Here is a 20895-nt window from a genome sequence, read left to right on the forward strand (position 1 = left end):
CTATGACCAACAGAAGATACACAGAGTAAACGGTTTTACTAAAAGCTGTTGACGTTTCCACCAGCAGTAACCATAGGGAGCTGGCTGGTTGTAACCACAGTGTCCATATCCATGAGGGTAGGCAGTTTCATGTCTATACTGCAGGTAACTGTTACCCCAGGATTGTCCATGCCGCTGATTGGATCGAGTGTCAGTTTGCCACCCCCACCGGTTTGACCTCCAAACAGTCTATTACCTTGCAACTGATTGCCTCTGTGTCTCTGGCTCCCAGCAGCTCGGCTGTTCTACTCCTCAACAATTGGAAGGAGACCCAGGAGGGCTCTTCAGGTATTCATGGTACTCTTTGACATCTTCTGTGAATGTACTGGCAAACGTCTCTTCAAAATTTGGAACAGCTTCAGAAGGGTCTGTATTCCTGAAATTCCCAGCAACTTAAGGCAGCTTTACTGTTTAATGTTTATGTTGTTTCCATCTCCAGCCCACAGCGTGGCCAAAGTACTTCACCTCCCAGTATTTCACCTCTCCAAGGTAACGGAGCCACTCCCATTACTATTCTTTTTTTTTTTTTTTTAACATTTATTTATTTATTTTCGAAAGAGAGAGACAGAGACAGAGACAGAGCACAAGCAGGGGAGGGGCAGAGAGAGGAGGGAGACACAGAATCCGAAGCAGATTCCAGGCTCTGGGCTGTCAGCACAGAGCCCGACTTGGGGCTCAAACCCATGAACCATGAGATCATGGCCTGAGCCGAAGTCGAGTGCTCAACCAACTGAGCCACTCAGGCGTCTCCCCCCCCCCCCCATTACTATTCTTTTAAACAGATTTTTTAAATTTATGAAAAAATAATATTTTAAATTTACCTGTATATTGAATTTCCGGTACCTCTTGCAGATCCAGGTTCCATCTTGGATGCTTTCCCTTAAACCTTAAGAACTTCCTTAGCATTTCTTGTAGTGCAGGCCCATTGGTGCAAAATGTTGTGAGATCTTTTTTCTTCTAAAATGTCTTTATTTTTCCTTTATTTTGAAGAATATTTCCACTGGGTATAGAATTTAGGTTGCTAGGTTTTTGGTGTCTTTTTTTTTTTAATTTGTAAGTAATTTTAGGATTTCAAAGATACTATTACATTGTCTTATGGCTTTCATTGTTTCTTTTTTTATATAAAATTTTTTAATGTTTATTTATTTTTGAGAGAGAGACAGTGTGAGGGAAGGAGTTTCTTTTTTTTTTATAAAAATTTTTAATGTTTATTTATTTTTGAGAGAGAGACAGTGTCTCTCAGGAAGTTCCCTCAGGAAGGAGTTTCTTTTTTTTTTTATAAAATTTTTTAATGTTTATTTATTTTTGAGAGAGAACCGTGTGAGTGAAGGAGAGGGAGACACAGAATCCAAAGCGGCTCCAGGCTCTGAGCTGTCAGCACAGAGCCTGATGCAGGGCTTGAACCCACGAACCATGAGATCATACCCGAGCCAAAGTTGGATGCTTAACCGACTGAGCCATCCAGGTGCCCCAGCTTTCATTGTTTCTGATGAGAAATCAGCTATCATTTTATTTTTTTTTTTTTTAGCTGTCATTATAGAGTTATTCCCCTGAATGTAATGTGCAGTTTTTCTCTAGCTATATTTAAGTTTTACCCTTTTTGGTAATCTATCATATGTCTAGGAGTGGTTTGTGTTTTTTTCTGACTGGGATTCACTGAATTTCTCAGATCTGTGAGTTTGTGTCTTTCATCAATTAAAGAAAATCTTGTCCATTATCTCTTTAAATATAGAAGAGACAGTTCTATACTTTATTATCTCTCTTTATTTTGCCCCATTCCTTCAATTCCTTAGAGTCCTAAGCTCCATTAACATGTATTTTTAACCAATTTATAGTTCCACACATCTTGGACATTCTTTTATTTTCCATTCTTTCCTCTCTAATTTGGATAATTTCTTTAAATTTTGTTTTCAACGTTTTTTATTTATTTTTGGGACAGAGAGAGACAGAGCATGAACGGGGGAGGGGCAGAGAGAGAGGGAGACACAGAATCGGAAACAGGCTCCAGGCTCCGAGCCATCAGCCCAGAGCCTGACGCGGGGCTTGAACTCACGGACCGCGAGATCGTGACCTGGCTGAAGTCGGACGCTCAACCGACTGCGCCACCCAGGCGCCCCTAATTTGGATAATTTCTAACGAAGTATCTTCAAATTAACTGATCCTTTCTCTTCTGTATCCATTATGCTGTTAAGTCTATCGAATTTTTCATTTCAGATATTATTTTTACTTCCAGAATTTTCCTTCTATTAATTTTTTTATAGTTCCCATTTCTCTGGTGAGAATTTTCATCTACTCACCTGTTCTGTCTATCTTTTCACATTTTTTTTCATAAATTGTTTTCTATATTTATAAAAAGTCTTAAAGTTTTAAAGTCTTTATCTGCTAATTCCAGCATCTAGGTCATCTGTTGGTCTGCTTCTATTCACTTTTTTCTTGATTATGTCTCATATTTCTTGGCATATCTAGTGGTTTTTCACTGTATACTTGACATTGTGGATGACAACACTGTAGAAACTCCGGATTGTGTTACTTTCTCTATAAAGAGCAGACATTTGCTTATTATTCTGGTAGGCAGTTAAATTTGTGGCAGATTACTTTGATCCTTTGGAAGGCTGGCTTTAATCTTTGTTAAGACGGCTCTGCTTTGGGTTGCCTGGGAGGCTCAGTTGGTTAAGCATTTTACTTTTGACTCAGGCTCAGGTCATGATCTCATGTTTCCTGAGTTTGAGCCCCATGTCAGGCTCTGCGCTGACAGTGCAGAGCCTGCTTGGGATTCTCTGTCTCCCTCTCTCTCTGCCGCACACACTCTCTCTCTCAAAACTAAATAAACTTTAAAAAAAAAAAAAACAGGTCTGCTTCGGTTTTCTTCTTTGCTCCAGAGTATACTCTCCTGTATCACGCATATTTAAAAGTTTTCATATATTATGACATATTTAAAACTTTTCTATCTGGGGAGAGACTGCCCCTTCCAGGGCCAGCCAATTGTTAAGATGCCAAAAAGCTCCTCGGGAAGCATGCCTCTGATCTGCAAACTAACCAGTCTGGAGCCAGAACTCCCCTATCTGGCCCCTGCACCCAGGAGGCAGTATTCTTCTGTCTTCGTTTCAGAGCCAGGGACATACCCTACAGCCTAGGGCCTGATGGAATTATTCAACCAGGCCAGTCCTAGGCTGTCTGCCCTGCCATCCTGCCTTTCTTTCCTACAGAAATCCCAGTAAAGGTCTCGATTTCCACTTTCCCCTTACTCCTGATGCTTCTGGTGCTTCCTTATGTGGCCCGCGTGGCATTGTGCCTCCCCTTTCTGGGACCCATGAGCATAGTAAACTTGTTCTTTCCTGAATCTCTCCTGCATGTCCTCTTGTGGCTGCACCTCAGTGAGCATCACAGAAAAGAACACAGAAGACTCTTAGCCTGAAATGTGACCAATACCCCAAGGGGTGTCCCTTCTGGGAAAGCCACAGTGTCTCCCAAGCCCTTCGCACTCGATGGAAATCGAACTCCAAACTGTCTCCAGCACTGGGCAGCCCGGGACCTCCTCAGCTATTCAGCTTTCCAGCTGCTGATTTCTGGGTGCGGGGGGGGGGGGAGGGGTGTAGTTAAGAGGCACACACGTGTAGTTAAGAGCCAGCCAAGACTGTGAAATGTCTTTGCGCAAACTCAGGTGAGAGGTCCAGTCTGGTGCATCCCCCCCTTCTGGGATTTTCTCTTCAGTTTCCAGCCCTCTGGTAGCATCAACCTCCAAATTCTCTCTCTTTATCTTGGTAAAATCGCCACATTTTGCTTGACCGTAGTGTCACGAGCCCTGAGGGGGCTGGGATGTGCCGTCGCGGAGGTCAGATGAATGTGGCTAAATGGTATCCGCTGGTTTGCTTCCTTTATTTCAACGATTATGTCCTTCCAGCTTCTGTCTGCTTCCACTTGCTGCTGCTGCCTTCACACTATTGTTCTTCATATTTGATATAGAGTTTATCATTGTTATTAGCAGGAGGGTTTGTCCAACCGAGGCAACTCTGCCATGGCCGAAAACAGATTTTCCAAAATATTTTCCTGATGTGCAAATGAGTCCACATCAAATGATGTGGAATCAAAATCAGAAATCCTTACAAATTGAGAAAGCCATATTTTCTCACTGTTGTTGTAAAATAATTTTGGTCACCTCTACTTCCTAGTATCCGTAAATTACAGCACTCTAATAGTTGTAATTGAGTGGACACTCTGTACTTGGAGAGCAATGAAGCAGAGTGATCGGTTCCTCGCACACACCCTCCCTTCCTTGAGTTTAATGGACGTAGCATCACACAGAACTCCTAGTGGTTCACTTGAGCGACAAAAACAATTTCTATAAGCTTGTCTGGGAAAGAAAAGTTACTTTTCGACACTTTGATATTGGAACCAATATTTAAACTGATGGGATTCCTTACGTTGTCGATAAAATGACAGATAGTTGAAAGAACCAATTTCTGCTCCCAAAGCTCGCTCAAATCATGTTTTCCTCAACGATGGCTGGGCTCGAACAGCTTCCAGAGACCTGGGTGTGGACGCTGCGTGGGCGGCAGAGCGCCTCTGCGCACACACAGGCCACCGTACTCGGTTTCTGAAAACACCCGCTTCATCTGACATGGAGCAGAGTGTCACCGGAGGACAGTCGAGCCAAACCCAACACTGGAGCTCTGACACATCCGGTAATAAAACGTTTAGCTTGGCTTGGAAATGCTACTTGCAATGTTTCCACTCCTTCTCAATCTCCATCTTTCATTTCCTTCGTCCCTGATTCTTCCACTGGTACTTCCAGTTTTCACACAGAGTTTCTTCTCTCTTGATGCTCAGTACAGTCTGATAGTTACCATTAAACAACAACAACAACAAAATGGGATACCTGGGTGGCTCAGTCGGTTGAGTGTCCAACTCCTGGTTTACGGCTCAGATCGTGATCTCGTGGTTCGTGAGATCGAGTCCCACGTCAGGCTCTGTGCTGACAGCTTGGCCCCTGCCTGGGACTCTCCCCCTCTATCTGCCCCTCCCCTACCCGCTTGCTCTCTCTCTCTTTCTCAAAATAAATAAATCATCATGGAAAAAATAAAAACATAATAGAAAGATAAAAAACCACAAAGGAAAGGAAAACACATTCATCGGACTTCAAGGAAGAAACAAAGCACAGCACCTCTGAGAACAAGCCAAGCCGATGCAGCTGTCTTTTCCTCTGAGAATGGGCTCTGTCACCTGCTCTAGGAGGCGGACCAAGACCAACAGGACGGCTGTGATGCAGTGCAGAGTGCTCGCGGACAGAAGTCCTGCCGCTGCTTTCCAAGGACCGGTGCAAACACAAGCCGCTTGGAATCTCCATCCTGCTCCCACTCTGAGCCAGGGACCCCACGGATTCACAGAATCGCAGAACCCTGGATCTGGAAGGGACGGAAGGGATTACTTGATCCGATCTGTACCTATCATCGTGAGATTCTCCTTCAAAATACCCTTGAAGGACAGCTCTCAAGTTCCCACCTGTGACCAGAGTCCATGGTTTCTCACCTCAGCCCTCCCCACCTCTGGACAGTGCCAGTGGCTAGAAATTTCTTTCTGGCATTAACTAAAATCCTCATTTCAGGACCGGTACTCATTGGCCCTTGCCCTCTACAAATCTACGGTTACCTAACAGTAAATATAGACAGGCGAGAGATTGCACCTTCTTTCTGTAAGTCAACTTAGACTTACATCCAAGTCTCCCTCTGGTAGTGTCCACGGCAACATTCTGTCCCAGTGGCTATAAAATTCCCGGCCAACACCCGACGACCCCAGGGCAACGAGGAGTTCCCAGGGGCCTACGCAGAGCCAAATATTCAGGGACATTCTTATTTCAGTCCTTTCGTGTGTGCTCGTTGCCAGTGGAATGCTCAGGGTCCCGTTGGGGCCGTTGTGGGTGCGGCTGCTCGGCCATCCCAGGTCCTGCCACCTCCCAGGGCACCTTCATGGAGGGGGGCAGGTTAGTAACACGAGGCAGGTCACCTACACCTGTTCTATTCCTCCCAGGATATCTTTTCCTCCTAATTCTTTTTTTTTTTTTTAGTTTATTTATTTATTTTCAGTGAGAGAGAGAGAGAGAGAGAGAGAGAGCAGAGGAGGGGCATAGAGAGAGAGAGAGGGAGAGAGAGAATCCAAAGCAGGCTCCATGCTGTCAGCACAGAGCCCAATGTAGGGCTCGAACTCATGAACCGTGAGATCATGACCTGAGTCTGAACCAAGAGCTGGGCACTTAATCGACTGAGCCACCCAGGTGCCCCTCTCCTAAAAGTACCTACTTCTTGAAAGTACCACTCCTGTCTACCCTACCACAGGAAACTGTTTAATGTCTCACCAGCTTCCATAAAAGTCAGGGAGGGCCCTTGCCATCCAGCCTCCTGGCACAGCCCCAGGCAATGAAATTCCACTTGCACACTTGCCTGAAGTGTGGCGGGGCGGCAGGGAGGCCGGAGAGGAAGGTAAACACAGAGGCCCAAACACAAGTTTTAACTGCCACACGAAGCACAAATAAATCCTTTTCTCCATTTCCTTCCGAATATTTGTCACTACCTATCATGCTTGCCTCAAATGCTACCACCCAGTTCAGAAACCGTTCCTGGTGCCTTCACCGATTCCCCCAAAACAGAGTTTCCAAGTTTTCCATCCCTGTCTCAACCTGCTACCACTGGTCACGCCTTTTAACGTATGGTGCCAAGACCCGTGGAGCGCAGGCGTGGTGTGACCCAGGATGCGAATCGCGGAGCCCGGCGAGCGCGCCCTCTGGACGACACGCGGTAATTGCGTGACAGTGCGTCCGTGCCCCACCCGCCTCGTGCGGTCGCCCCTCGAGACTGCAGCCAACACGCAACTGCGCACTCTCTTCCAGCACCTTCTCCGGAGTGTCGCTTGGAGCGGCCCCCCGTGAAGCTCTCCTCCGTGGCTGCCTCGCTTCCGAGAGAAGCCGTCTCCGTCCCTTGGGTTTGTCGGCCGCGCTCCTAGGATCCCAAGGAGTTTCAGCATTTCGGAAATCACCAAAAGCGGGTGGAGCTGTCAGACGCCGGGCTTTGAGGGGGCTCGGCCTCTCCACCTTCCGTGACTTGTCTCTGTGTTTGTTTGACTGGAAGCAACTCGGTAAAACCTTCTCTCTGCGTCCACAGTTGAGAGGCCCACATGGGGCTAAACCCTATCAGTTTGGGGCTAATTGGAGGAAAGGCCGATGGAATTAGCGGGAAGTCGAGTACCTTAACCAAAATTCGCTAATAGAGGGTTGCCAAGGAGAACAAAATTCTTTGGAAACTTTCTAAGAACTATTTTAATTAGCATACAAATTGTTCATGTGGAATCGCTATAATGTTTGGCCTCAATTTGCTCTCGAGTAACATGACTTGCTTTAGAAAGCCTTTTTATTAGCTTGAAGGTACACTACGGCTGGAGCCCGTATGATTACTACAAATTACCAGGTTCCACATTAATGAAGTGTTCATGCCTGAGGATTACAGGGTCTTGGAGACAGAGAAGATCTCCGTGCATATTGAATCTAAATTTCTCCGCGTTGCTAAAAGCCTCTGCTTGAATATTTTTCCTGAGCTATGAGCATATATTACACGATATATGGAAGGAAGGGGGGAGAGAGAGGAAGAGGGAGAAATGTTTTTATTTTTGATTGAGTCAAAATCTTTCTCGGGTTGATTTCCACCTCCCTGCTTCAGCCCTGCGCTGGGAAACACGGCACGAGAAGACGCAGCCTGCTCTTCTGAGAACTTTTCACCACAGGCTCGGCAGAGCCGGGTACCTGGGCCAGCGAGCGTAGCCACCGCCCTCTCGCTAACCACCGTGGCCTCTGTCCTTCCTGGGAGGGAAGGACACCCCCAGTGCTCGGGGGCCAGGGTGCACCTGTGGAGAGCGGCGGACCAGTGTCTGCACCCCATCCCCACGTGACTTCCATGGGGAGTACTGTGTGCAGCTCACCCCACGCAGGGCTCGGACCGTGCAGGTGACCAGTAACTACCTCATTGTCTCTGCCCCCTCCCTTCCCAATCAACACGGGGACGGGGGGCCTCCATAGAACACCCAGACGTTCTTCCTCCCCGAGAAGGTGTGTCGCGGAGAAGCACAGGCTGCCGAGAGACGCCCATGGGCTAGGGGGGTTCTTGTCCGCCTCCCTGGCCCACAGGAAATCTCTGCCCTCAACCGGGTTCTTAATCTCGGCGGCACATAGAATCACTCAGGGGCTTTAAACACGGTGATGTCCAGGCCACGCCAGGACCAGTGAGGCTGATTCACCCAATTTGGCCCCGAAAAAGCACTTATGGTGCTACCTCTCGCTTCCTTTGTTTCAGGCATTATCCACTGAGTTTCATTTTGTGTGCTGGGATTTTGGCTGTTCATTGCATGTGCACACGCATGCACACACACAGGCGCACACACATGAGCACACACGCACACACACACACAGGCACCGGCACACATGTGCACATAGGAGCACGCACAGGCACACACGCACACACAGGTGCACACACGAGCACACATGCACACACAAGCACACACACGTGCACACAGGTGCATGCACAAGCACACACAGGCATGCACACAGGCACACACAGGTGCACACACATGCACACGTGCACACGAGTACACACACGCACACACGAGCACACACGCATATGAGCACACATGCCCCAGCCATGAGTTCTCAACGTGCTCCCTCCTAAATACTTGGTTCTTTGCCTTCTCTCTGTGTAAACACTATCCACATGGAAACCTACGACTCCATTTCCTTTCTTGCACATTTTTTCTCCCCGAAGTGAGTAACTGTCTTGGTCTTTCAGTTGTTCAACCTTCCGCACGCTCGTCGTGAACTCACTGCACGCTCCACCGTGAGCACAGCCGTCTCCCTCACGGGCACAGACACACCTGGCCTTCGCTGTCTCACCTTCTCTGTGCTGAGGTCCCGCAGGCCTCGGTCCTCCTGCCCCTGTCTGCACGACTGTGCCCAGGGTCCACCCAGGAGTCGCGGCGTGGCTTCTTGTCAACTGCTTCAGGTTCCTCGTCCCAGATCCCGGGTGCTGTGCTTCCTGTTTACTCTCATCCCTCCACTGGCTTCCTGAGGGAGTGCGTGCAAGGTCAGGGCGTGGAGACCCTCCACGTCTGCAGATCTCGATAGTGACGGGTCTGGATGCAAAGTGCCCTCAGAGTGCTGGGGCCTCGTGTACGACCTCCTGACGCCCAGGGCTGTAGTGGGTGGCATCACGTCGCAGCAGGCACTCAGGCCCCAGCCGGAGTTCCCCAACGCCTGCAGGTGCCCCTCACCCCTCCGGATGGACCTGTTCCCCGTTTTGGCCGGGACTCCTTTTCCTGAGAAGTCTCACCGGTCCCCGCAGCACAAGTGTGTCCTGTTACCTCGCTCTTTCTCACCCTTTCCCCTTCGGATTTTGAGAATTAAAAAAAATTCACCTTCCAACAGTTCTGCTGCCGAGATCGGCATTTATACTATTGGAGGTTCTTTGTTTTGTTTTGTTTTGCTTTGTTTTACAAAAGCTTTCCCCCCTTTTCGTGCCTTTCCGGGTGCTCCTTTTTAAGGCATTCTGTTCTTGTTTCATGAGTGCGATATCTACTCTCCTCTCTCTGAGGATGCGAATTCAAGCATTTTCATTTCTTCCCCCTGCATTGTGTCTATTTTCTCTGGATGTTTGTGTCTTTCTCCTCCTTGTTCTGGTGTCTGAATTCGATGTTGGGTGCTCTCCTCCAGAGTCTGATAGTTCTGGGCTGTCCACTCATAAAAGCAGGGCTGGTGGGCTGTTGGTAGCTCCGTGTGCGTGGTCACCATCGGATGGACCGCTGAGGAGGTGCCACAGGCCCTCACTTAGAAACTGTGGACATTTCTCACATCTTGTGAGGATGACACAGTCCTGAGGCCGCTCACTTAACCCACTCCGGGAGAGACCTTCTCTGTGACCCCGACCAGGCAGCAAGCCTTCTCCAGGCCTCAGCTGCCTTCCTGCGACAGGTGGAGGGAAGGGACTTCAAGTTTCCCAGGAGCCTTTTGCTTTGAGGCCGACCTGGTCCCTGCCTTCCTGGGTCCCTGCCGCCGTCCGCTTCTGTGCCGTTCCGGTGCTGTGGTGTGAGTGCTTGCCTGCTGGCCTCCCTCGCAGTGTCAGCTGTTCTGGGCCTGAGGAACCCGCCACCACTCCTCAGTCTGTTTCCCGGCCCCCACGGTCTCCTTGCTCTGGCTTCCTGTCCCCTTTCTCTGTAGGGACCTGCACCACATTCTTCTCTCCCCTTTTCCTCCCCCTCCTCCTTCTCTCCCTCTCTGCCTCCTGTCATCTGAAGATTCAGACAGGAGCACAGGAAAAACCTAGCCTTCACGTCAAGGAAGCCCCTGGGCTCCTTTCCACTCTTCAAACAACGCTATGCTCCAAGCTCGGGGTGAGTCACGAAGTGCACAGATCCACCCCGAGGCCTGACAGTTGTCGCCCAGTGCACACCCCCTCCTCACCGCCAGGGCCAAGAGCCTAGCAGCCCCCGCACAAGCACGTGCTGAACACCCGGCTGAATCAACAGCGGCCTCATCCGTGGTCTCCTCCCCGGCAGCTGCTTAGCGGAGAAATGGCCCCAAATGACATAGTTTTAACTTGTTCTTCTTTAGTTTTCTTTTGCTTACACACGAGTGTCTGTAATTTGCTAATTCCCTCATATCTTCGGCTGCATTTTTGGTCTCTTGGATTAGATTATAAGCTGTTTGAGAATGTGGGCTGTCTTAGAATTACAGAATCGGGGTGCCTGGGTGGCTCAGTCGGTTAAACGTCTGACTTCGGCTCAGGTCATGATCTCATGGCTCATGAGTTCGAGCCCCGCATCGGGCTCTGTGCTGACAGCTCCGAGCCTGGAGCCTGCTTCAGATACTGTGTCTCCCTCTCTCTCTCTGCCCCTCCCCTGCTCACACTCTGTGTGTGTCTCTGTCCATCCCCTGCTTGTGCTCCCCCCCACCCTGAAATAATCAATAAATTTTATTTAAAAAAAAAACCTAATGAAATCCAGGCTTGTGGACAAGTTTATAAATATGGGCATCTACATTTTATTTTCCGTAGAGCTTCAATGAGACTTAGCACCATTGTCCCCCATGCTATCATTCTGCCCGTCTTTTCTTCTTTGTTTGGTGGATTCGTGAACTCCCGGAGGACGGGGACGATGACTCATTCATTTTTAAATTTCCTGAGTTTCTTTCCAGATGCCAGAGGAATTATGAAATTTTCATACATCCAAGAGTCACCTGGAGAGCCCATAACACGTGCAAGCCCCCAGAGCCCTTTGCAGGTGATTCTGATTCTGTGTGTCTGAGGCAGGGCCTAGTGACGTGCATTTTATCCAGCTCCCCGGGAATCCAGGACGGGTGGTCCTCCGAGCACACACGCACGCTGAGAAATGCAAACCCGGGGAATAAGGGGCGTGTGGCGAAAATGAATGAAGAAGGAGAAGGGGGCAGGTGAGAGAGGCAGGCTCACTTCTGATTCCAGATCTCTCAGAACTCGGCCGCCTTCCCATCCCTGCCCCACTCACAACGTTTGTGTTCATTTCCCTTCAGGAGATGAAAAGGACACCTAAGGCCCTCTGGAGGTGCAAAGCTCAGATCTGCCAGGTTGGAAGGGGAAAGGCTTTTCCCGGGAGACTCGGAATTAAACTGACAAAAGACAGATTAGCAAAAGAAGAGAAGAGTTCTTTAGGCCTGCAACGTGCACACCTGGGGAGGTTTGGTGAGGAGGAGCTCACGGAGGGGGGGGTGCTTGTGTGCCCGACTGGAGGAAGGCCTCCAGTGGGAAGAGCAAACAGGTTTCTTTAGGAAAGACAAATCGTTTTTAGGAAAACAAACAGGAGATAAGAAGTCTGAGACAATGTTCATCTATGCGGGTGTGAGTGGTCTTTCTGTCTTCTTCACGGCCACGAGACTCTCCCAGACAGGATTTTCCGTAGGTTTACCCCTGATCTCTCTGCTGGGATTAGTAGTCCACCCCCCGCCCCGGGGGAAGTCATTTTCCCAGAAGTTGCTGCTTTTTGTCAGGGAAGGCAAGCTTTGAGGAGGCTTCTTTCTATATCCATTAGATCAAATGTCTTGAGTTTAAAATAATCTTCATACTGGGGGAGCCTGGGTGCTCAGGTCGTGATCTCACGGTTTGTGAGTTCGAGCCCCGCATGGGACTCTGTGCCGACAGCTCAGAGCCTGGAGCGTGCTTCGGATTCTGTCTCCCTCTCTCTGTCCCTCCCCTGCTCACGCTCGGTCTCTCCGTATCTCAAAAATAAACATTAAAAAAATTTTTAAGTCATCTTCAGACTAATTCTGGGGTTCTGAGTGGTTCCCCAACAGTCTCAAGCTCCTTCCTGGTTTTTTTTTTTAATGTTTATCTTTGAGAGAGACACAGAGTGTGAGCTGAGAAGGAGCAGAGAGAGAGAGGGAGACACAGAACGAGAAGCAGGCTCCAGGCTCTGAGCTGTCAGCACAGAGCCTGACGTGGGGCTCGAACCCACGAACCGTGAGATCATGACCTGAGCTGAAGTCTGGCGCCCAACCGACCGAGCCACCCAGGCACCCCAAGCTCCTTCCTGGTTTAAAATTTTTTTTTAACGTTTATTTATTTTTGAGACAGAGAGAGACAGAGCATGAACGGGGGAGGGTCAGAGAGAGAGGGAGACACAGAATCCGAAACGGGCTCCAGGCTCTGAGCGGTCAGCACAGAGCCCGATGTGGGGCTCGAACTCACGGACTGTGAGATCCTGACCTGAGCCGAAGTCGGCCGCTTAACCGACCGAGCCCCCCAGGCGCCCCATCCTTCCTGGTTTTAAAAAGAAAGTAAAAAAGTGGACACCTGTCGAGAGTAGAATTATCTTCCGACGGCAGCTCAGTGGCTAGCAGTAAATGTAGTCCAATCCACGCTCCCCAGAAAAGATGCTCATTTGTTACCAGTCAGCTCTAAAGCTACCAGAGCACCGGGTTTCACTGCAGGTATGATGGTTGGCAAAAGTGAACTGAGTTGTCCTGAAGAGTAAAGCTGTAATATAACAACGAAAGTGCGTGAGAAAATGAGCTCACCCAGGTGAGCAAGGACACTGCTTTCTTGTGGGGAAATTGTTATGCCTTGTCGGAGGATAATTAGTTACTTAAAAGCCAGTTTTCTGCCTTAAAGAGAGGAAGTTTCTGTATGATTATCCCTGGGCAGGGTCGCTTTCCCACCTACCTTATCTTTAGTATCTTCCTTTTTTTATTACAATTTTTTTACGTTTATTTATTTTTGAGACAGAGAGAGACAGAGAGACAGAGTGACAGTGGGGGAGGGGCAGAGAGGGAGACACAGAATCCTAAGCAGCTCCAGGCTCCGCGCTGTCAGCACAGAGCCCGACGTGGGGCTTGAATCCATGAACCGTGAGATCATGACCCGAACCAAAGTCGGACGCTTAACCACTGAGCCGCCCAGGCACCATCTTTTAATCCCTTCCTAAGTTCCCTCCGTGCAGAAATACAACACAAGGCTTTCAGACACGTAAGTATCAATTCAACCTAGAGACACCCTGTGGGGCAGGTACAACTGATCTCCACTTGCAGAGGAGCCTGGAAAAACGGAGGATAAACTTCCTTTTATTTTCAGTGAAGAAAAGGCCCTGATCCGGTGCAAGCATTGACTCTATCTGTGGTTCTCGAAGTTCCATTACTTTGGGGCCGCGTCTTTGGTCAGCATTGGCCAAGACTATCACAGACCGCCGCTGCCAGAGGCCCGGGACTTTAGGGATGAAATGAGAGGCCTCGCCAAGGCCCAGGGTGCCAGGAAAGGACAGCAGCGACAGCCGGACAGGAAGAGCTGACGATGGTTCGTGCATCACACGTCCGTCAGGACAGACCCGAAGGAGCCCCAGGACGGTAGACGGGCTGCAGAGGGAAAGCCAGCGCGTCAGGATGGGGACACGCGCTCTGCGCTCTGCGAAGCCGGCCTTCTTCCCCTCGGGTCTCAGATCTCCCCTCAGGCCGCAGGGTTACATGTGGCCTCGAGGAGGATGGGGTCTCAGGGAGCCACTTGCCGGACAGGTATTTCCAGGGGCGCAGGGAACAAATCACCACACGCTCGCTCTCTATGGTGGAACGGTAAGAAAAATCAGGGAAGGGAAGAATGAGAAGAAGTGCGGAGTGGACACGTTCGGAAGTTGAGAAGATAAATGTTTTCAAAGAGGATAATTGAGGGGCCCCCCGGGTGGTTGAACATCTGACTTCGGCTCAGGTCGTAATCTCACAGTTCGTGAGTTTGAGCCCCGCCTCGGGCTCTGTGCTGTCAGCGCGGAGTCTGCCTAGGATTCTCTTTCCTTCTCTCCCTGCCCCTCCCCCACTCACACTTGCTCTCTCTCACAAAATAAATAAACATTAAATAAATAAATAAATAAATAAATAAGGATAATTTGGCTCATGAAGAACATTATTATCCGTGCCCCACAAATAAAGAAATCAACTGCAGATGAGAAGCAAATGCTTTCCCAATCCTCCTAAGTAGGCAAGTTTTACCCCTTCAGAACTTGGTTTTCTAGGCTTTGATCTTATCATGGTTTTGATGCTTTGATTCCTTTCTCTCTTGTCTACTTATGATCAGACCTTTAAAAAGTTGTTCGACATAAACACTCCCCTTTTTCTGTTCTGGTTTTTTTTTTTTCACTTTGAAGCATAACATACATATGAATGTGAGCAATTATGAACATCCGCGTAACAACCTCTTGGAACAAGAAGCACATTAGCAACAAGTCCTGGGTACCTCCTGTTGAATCGACACTGCTGGGGACGCAGGACCTCCGCCTGACACCACAGAGGGAGTGGCTGTTGACCCCCGCCCACGGGGCTGGTAGAGATCAGACTGCGATTCGGTGACTCACCAGCTGTGGAACTTCGGTCACTTTCTCTGCCTCGGAGCCTCGGTGTCCTCACACACACCGTGTTGGAGGGACACCTATCTCATAAGCTTGTTTGCGGATTGAGCACGTGAGCCCTGCCTCTGTGCCGCCCCCGCGGGCCTGAAGTCACGGTGTTTCAGCACACTAGGCTGCCGCCCTGGGCAGGTGTCTCTTCTCCATCCCCTCACCCACCATCAACACCGAAAGTACACTGTTACAGCAGATAGCCCAGCGACTTTCAGTGACGTTTGGTCAAAGGGAAAGGGGGATTTTGTGGTCACGATAGCTGGGAAGCAGCGCCGACTTCAATGGGAGGGACAGGGCCACGAAACACCGTGGAACGCGGAAAGCGTGGCCTCCCCAAGAATGTCGTCAGCATCCCCTTTGAGAAACAAAGCCACGTCTGAGAGTCCAGAAGGAAATAAAAAAGGATTGAACAAGCCTTTGAACAGGTCTATCAATGCTTATATTCTATAACTACATAGTTGTCTCAGTGTCTAAATTCTATCATCTTTGTTACACTTTAAGACCATAATTTTCGGGGCGCCTGGGTGGCTCGGTTGAGCGTCCGACTTTGGCTCAGGTCATGATCTCGCAGTCTGTGAGTTTGAGCCCCACGTCCGGCTCTGTGCTGACAGCTCAGAGCCTGGAACCTGCTTCGGATTCTGTGTCTCCCTCTCTCTCTGCCCCTCCCCTGCTCACGCTCTGACTCTCTATCAAAAAATGAATAAATGTTAAAAAAATTTTTTAAAAAAAGACCACAATTTTCTACCTGTTTGGAGAAGGAGACAGAAGAGCTGATCGTCTGTTTTTGTGTTTGTGGAAAAATACAAATAGAAAATAAGTTTGCTTAATGAAAACTTAAAGTGGAAAAGGCCCAAATATGGAGAGTGGGCTTAAAAAATTGGGGCACTCATTCATAAGTAATGTATTCTACAGCCATATAAAATCATAGCGAAGAAGACTCTTTTGCTGACAGGAAAATATTAAAGTTATGTTGCTACATGAAAAAATAAGGCAGGAAAAAACCCAGACAAATAGACATTGCAATTAAAACACATGCAAAGGAAAATATGAACCAGACACCAAAAAAAGGGAAGAAGAAAGAAAAGGAAAGAAAGAAAAGGAAAAAGAAAGAAAAGAAGAGAAAACCAAGTGACAGAAATTGCCTGTGAGAGTGATGAGACCAGGCGCTAACCAAATCTCAAAGTGGCCATTATAAATGTGTTCACAGAGCTAAAGGAAACTATAATTTACAAAGTGAAGGAAGGTATGATGACAATGCCACGAAAGAGAAAATACCAATAAAGAGCTAGAAATAATTTAAAAAATGGAAATTTTGAGGGGTTCCTGGGTGGCTCAGTCAGTTAAGTGTCCGACTTCGATTCAGGTCATGATCTCACGATTCGCGAGTTCGAGCCCCATGTTGGGCTCTGTGCTGACAGCTTGGAGCCTAGAGCCTGCTTCAGCTCCTGTGTCTCCCTCTCTCTCCCCCTCCCCTGCTCACTCTGTCTCTCCAGAATGAATAAATGCTAAAAAAATTAAAAATTATTTTCAATAAATAAATAATAGGAATTCTGAAGTTGACAACTGCAACAACTAAAATGAAACATTCACTAGAGGGTAAATTAGAACCGGCAGAAAAAGCACACTTCAAGGCAGACCAATACTGATTATGCGATCTAAAGAACAGGGAAATAATTATTAAGAAATACGAATACAGCCTTGGAAAATGGGTAGGACAATATTCAGGGCACCAGCAGACATGTAATGGAAACAGAAGGACAAAAGAGAAAGAAGCAGAGAGAATATTCAAAGAAGTAACGGCTGAAACCTCCCAAACGGGAATTCAATAAACTCTAAGTGGGATAAATACAGAGTCCCACAACAGACACATCATACTACAAGTGCTGAAAGCTAAGGACAAGGAGGAAATCTTGAAAGCACAAAAAAACCTCGTCACTTCCAAGTGAACCCCGGTAAGATTGACAGCTGACGTCTTCCAGAAGCAGAAGCAGTGGAAGTCAGAAGGAGTATACTTCACAAGTGGCTCAAAGAGAAAAATGCTAACAGGATTCCTCTGTCTTTAGATGAAGGTGAAAGAAAGACTTTCCCAAATGAACAAAAGCTGAGAGAATGTGTTGCCAGTGTATCGCCTTATAAGAGACACTAAAGGAAGTCTTGAAAACAAGTAATGATAATTCAAATCTGCATACACACCAGAACAAAAAGCATAGTAAAGACAATCACGTAATTATGATCATGTGAATGCATATTTACTTTCTTTTCTTAACTAATTTAAAAAGCGAGTATATAAACATAGGTGTATGATGTATCGTTAACACGACAACATACAGAAATGTAATATAAATTTGCAACAACAGCACAAAAGGGAAGAGTCACAGCAAAGCCGTGTTGCGGTCAGGACACGTTTCCATAGAATAGAACATGTTTCATTCAGAATAGAATGAAGGTAATCAGAGATGAAATAAAAAGCCTAATATAACAAAATGTAGGATCACTCTTTCTCTCTTTTTTTAGGGAGAAAGAGTGAGCAGAGGAGAGGACAGAGGGACGACAGAGAGAATCTTAAGCAGACTCCATGCTCAACGTGAAGCCCGAGGCTGGGCTCATTCCCCAACCGTGGGATCATGACCTGAGCCAAAATTGAGTCAGATGCTCAACTGACTGAGCCACTCAGGCACGCTGATCACTCTCTCTTCTTACTTAGGCCTTAATATACACAACATTTTATAAGGCGATAATAATAACAATAAAATGTTGTTGGCTCTGTGAGGTTTACAGAAATAACACGTATTTAACTTATACCACAGGAAGGTGGGATAGGGAATAGAGCTATACAGGAGGAACATTTCTTTATCTCACTGGAATTATTATAAATCTGAAGTTGGGGGCGCCTGGGTGGCTCAGTCGGGTGAGCGTCCGACTTCAGCTCGGGTCATGATCTCGCGGTCTGTGAGTTCAGGCCCCACGTCGGGCTCTGTGCTGACAGCTCAGAGCCTGAAGCCTGCTTCGGATTCTGTGTCTCCCTCTCTTTCTGCCCCTCCCCTGCTCATGCTCTGTCTCTCTCTGTCTCAAAAATAAAATAAAAACAATAAATCTGAAGTCGATTCTGACTAGATGCATATGGTAAGCCCCGGAGCAACCATTAAGGAAATAACTCAAAACTGTACAATGAACATCAGTAAAGAAATTAACTGTTACATTGGAAACATTTACTCAACGCAAAAGAAAACATTGAAGGAGTAATAGTGGAACAAAGAAGACGTGAGACACGTATGAAGCAAAAAGTAAGATGTTAGACATAAATCCAACCATGCCAATGACATTAAATGCGAATGGGTTAAACAATCCAGTAAATAAAGGCAATAAAGATCTTGTCAAGTTAGATGTTAAAAAGCAAGGTCCAATATTATGCTGTCACAAGAGACTCCCTTTAGATTCAAAGATAGACATAGATTGAAAGTAAAATGATGGAGAAAGATGTATCATGCATATAGTAACCACAGAAAGCTGGAGTGGCTATTGTAACATTAGACAAAATGGGCTTCATTTTTTTAAAGTTCTTATTTTAATTCTAGTTAGTTAACGAACAATGTTATCTTAGTTTCAGGTGTACAATGTAGTGATTCAACACTTCCCTACGTCACCCGGTGCATCATAACGACAGGGGCATCCTGAGTCCCCATCACCTAGTTCACCCATCCCCCACCCGCCTCCCTTCTGGTGACCAGCAGTTTGTTCTCTATAGTTAACTCTGTTTCTTGGTTTGCCTCTCTCTCTTTCCCTTTTTTTCCTCTTTGCTCATTTGTTTCTTAAATTCCACATATGAGTAAGATCCTATGGTATCTGTCTTTCTCTGGCTGACTTATTTCACTTAGCATAATACTCTCTAGTTCCATTCATGTCATTGCAAATGGCAAGATTTCATTCATTTTTATGCCTGAGTAATATTCCATCATATATATATATATATATATATATATATATATATATGCCACATCTTGTTTACCCATTCATCAATCAATGGACACTTGGGCTGTTTCCATAATTTGGCTATTGTATAGAATGTTGCTGAAACATTGGGGTGCTAGGCCATGATACTTCTAGGGTTAAAAAAACACATTGAGGTGTATGTATCCCTTTGAATTAGTAGTTTTATATTCTTCGAGTAAATTCCTGGTAGTGCAATTGCTGGATCAAAAAGTAGTTCTATTTTTTTTTAATGTTTATTTTTGAGAGAGAGAAAGTGGGGTGGGGGCAGAGACAGAGTGGGACAGAGGATCTGAAGCAGGCTCTGTGCTGACGGCAGTGAACCATGAGATCATGACCTGAGCTGAAGTTGGACGCTTAGCCAACGGAGCCACTCAGGCACCCAGGATAGTTCTATTTTTTTTAAGTTTATTAACTTATTTTGAGAGAGAGAGAAAGAGAGAACATGTGGGAGGAGCAGAGAGAGAGAGGGAGAGAGAGAGAGAATCCCAAGCAGGCTCCATACTGTCAGCATGGACCCTGATACGAGGCACGAATTCACAAACCTGATCATGGCCTGAGCCAAAGTCAGATGCTTAACCAACTGAGCCACCCAGATGCCCCCCAGGTAGTTCTATTTTTAACTTTTTGAGGAACCTCCACACTGTTCTCCAGAGCAGCTGCACCAGTTTGCATTCCCACCAACAGAGCACAAGTGTTCCCCTTTCTCCACATCCTTGCCAGCACCTGTTGTTTCTACATTGTTGATGTTAGCCATTCTGACTGATGTGAGGTGGAATCTCACTGTGGTTTGGATTTGCATTTTCCTGATGATGAATGATGTTGAGCATCTTTTCATGTGTCTGTTGGCCATCTGGATGGCTTCTTTGGAGAAGTGTCTATTCGTGTCTCCTGCCCATTTTTAAATGACATTATTCATTTTTGGGGTGTTGAGTTTTAGAAATTATTATTTTTTTAGAAGTGATGATTTCTTTTTTTTTTTTTTGTGGATAGACTTGAGGTTTTTTTAAGTTTATTTTTTCATTTTGAGAGAGGAGAGAGAGCAGAGGAAGGGCAGAATGACAGGGAGAGAAAGAATCTCAAGCAGGGTTCACACCATCAGCGCAGAACCCAACACATGCCTCAAATCCACGAACCTTGAGATCATGACCTGAGCTGAAATCAAGAGTTTGAGACATAACTGACTGAGCCACCCAGGTGCCCCTATACATTCTTCGTATATTTTGGATACTAACCCTTCATCAGATATGTCATTTGCAAATATCTTCCCCCACTCTGTAGGTTGTCTTTTAGTTTTGCTCATTGTCTCCTTTACTGTGCAGAAGGGTTTTGTTTTGTTTTGTTTTGTTTCGTTTGATGTAGTTGCAATAGTTTCTTTTTCTTTTGTTTCTCTTGCCCCAGGAGACATATCTGGAAAGAAGTTGCTATGACCAAAGTCAAAGAAGTTACTGCCTGTTTTCTCTTCTAGCATTTTTATGGTTTCAGGTCTAACCTTTAGGTATTTCATCCATTTTGGATTTATTTATTTTTTTAATGTTTATTCATTTTTGACAGAGAGAGAGAGCATGAGACAGAGCATGATGGTTAACCAACTGAGCCACCCAGGAGCCCCCATTTTGGATTTATTTTTGTGTATGATGTAAGAAAGTGGCCCAGTTTCCTTCTTTCACATGTTGCTGTCCAGTTCTCCCAACACTATTGTTGAGAAGACTGTCTGTTTCCCATCGGATAGTCTCTCCTGTGTAGTCGAAGATTAATTGACCATATAGTCGTGGGTTCATTTCTGGGTTTCCTATTCTGTCCTATTGATCTATTTGTCTATTGTTGTGCCAGTATCATACTGTTTTGATCACAACAGCTTTGTAATATAACTGAAGTCCAGAATTATGATGCCTTCAGCTTTGCTTTTCTTTTTCAAGGTTGCTTTGGCTA

General features: G+C 46.8%; 1 pseudogene; it reads right to left on the minus strand.

The window, feature by feature from the left end:
• The window catches only part of LOC125159575 (RNA guanine-N7 methyltransferase activating subunit-like), a 49513-nt pseudogene continuing 28618 nt past the window's right edge, over positions 1-20895 (minus strand).

Source organism: Prionailurus viverrinus, unplaced genomic scaffold, assembly GCF_022837055.1.
Source record: "Prionailurus viverrinus isolate Anna unplaced genomic scaffold, UM_Priviv_1.0 scaffold_51, whole genome shotgun sequence".
NCBI lineage: Eukaryota > Metazoa > Chordata > Mammalia > Carnivora > Felidae > Prionailurus > Prionailurus viverrinus.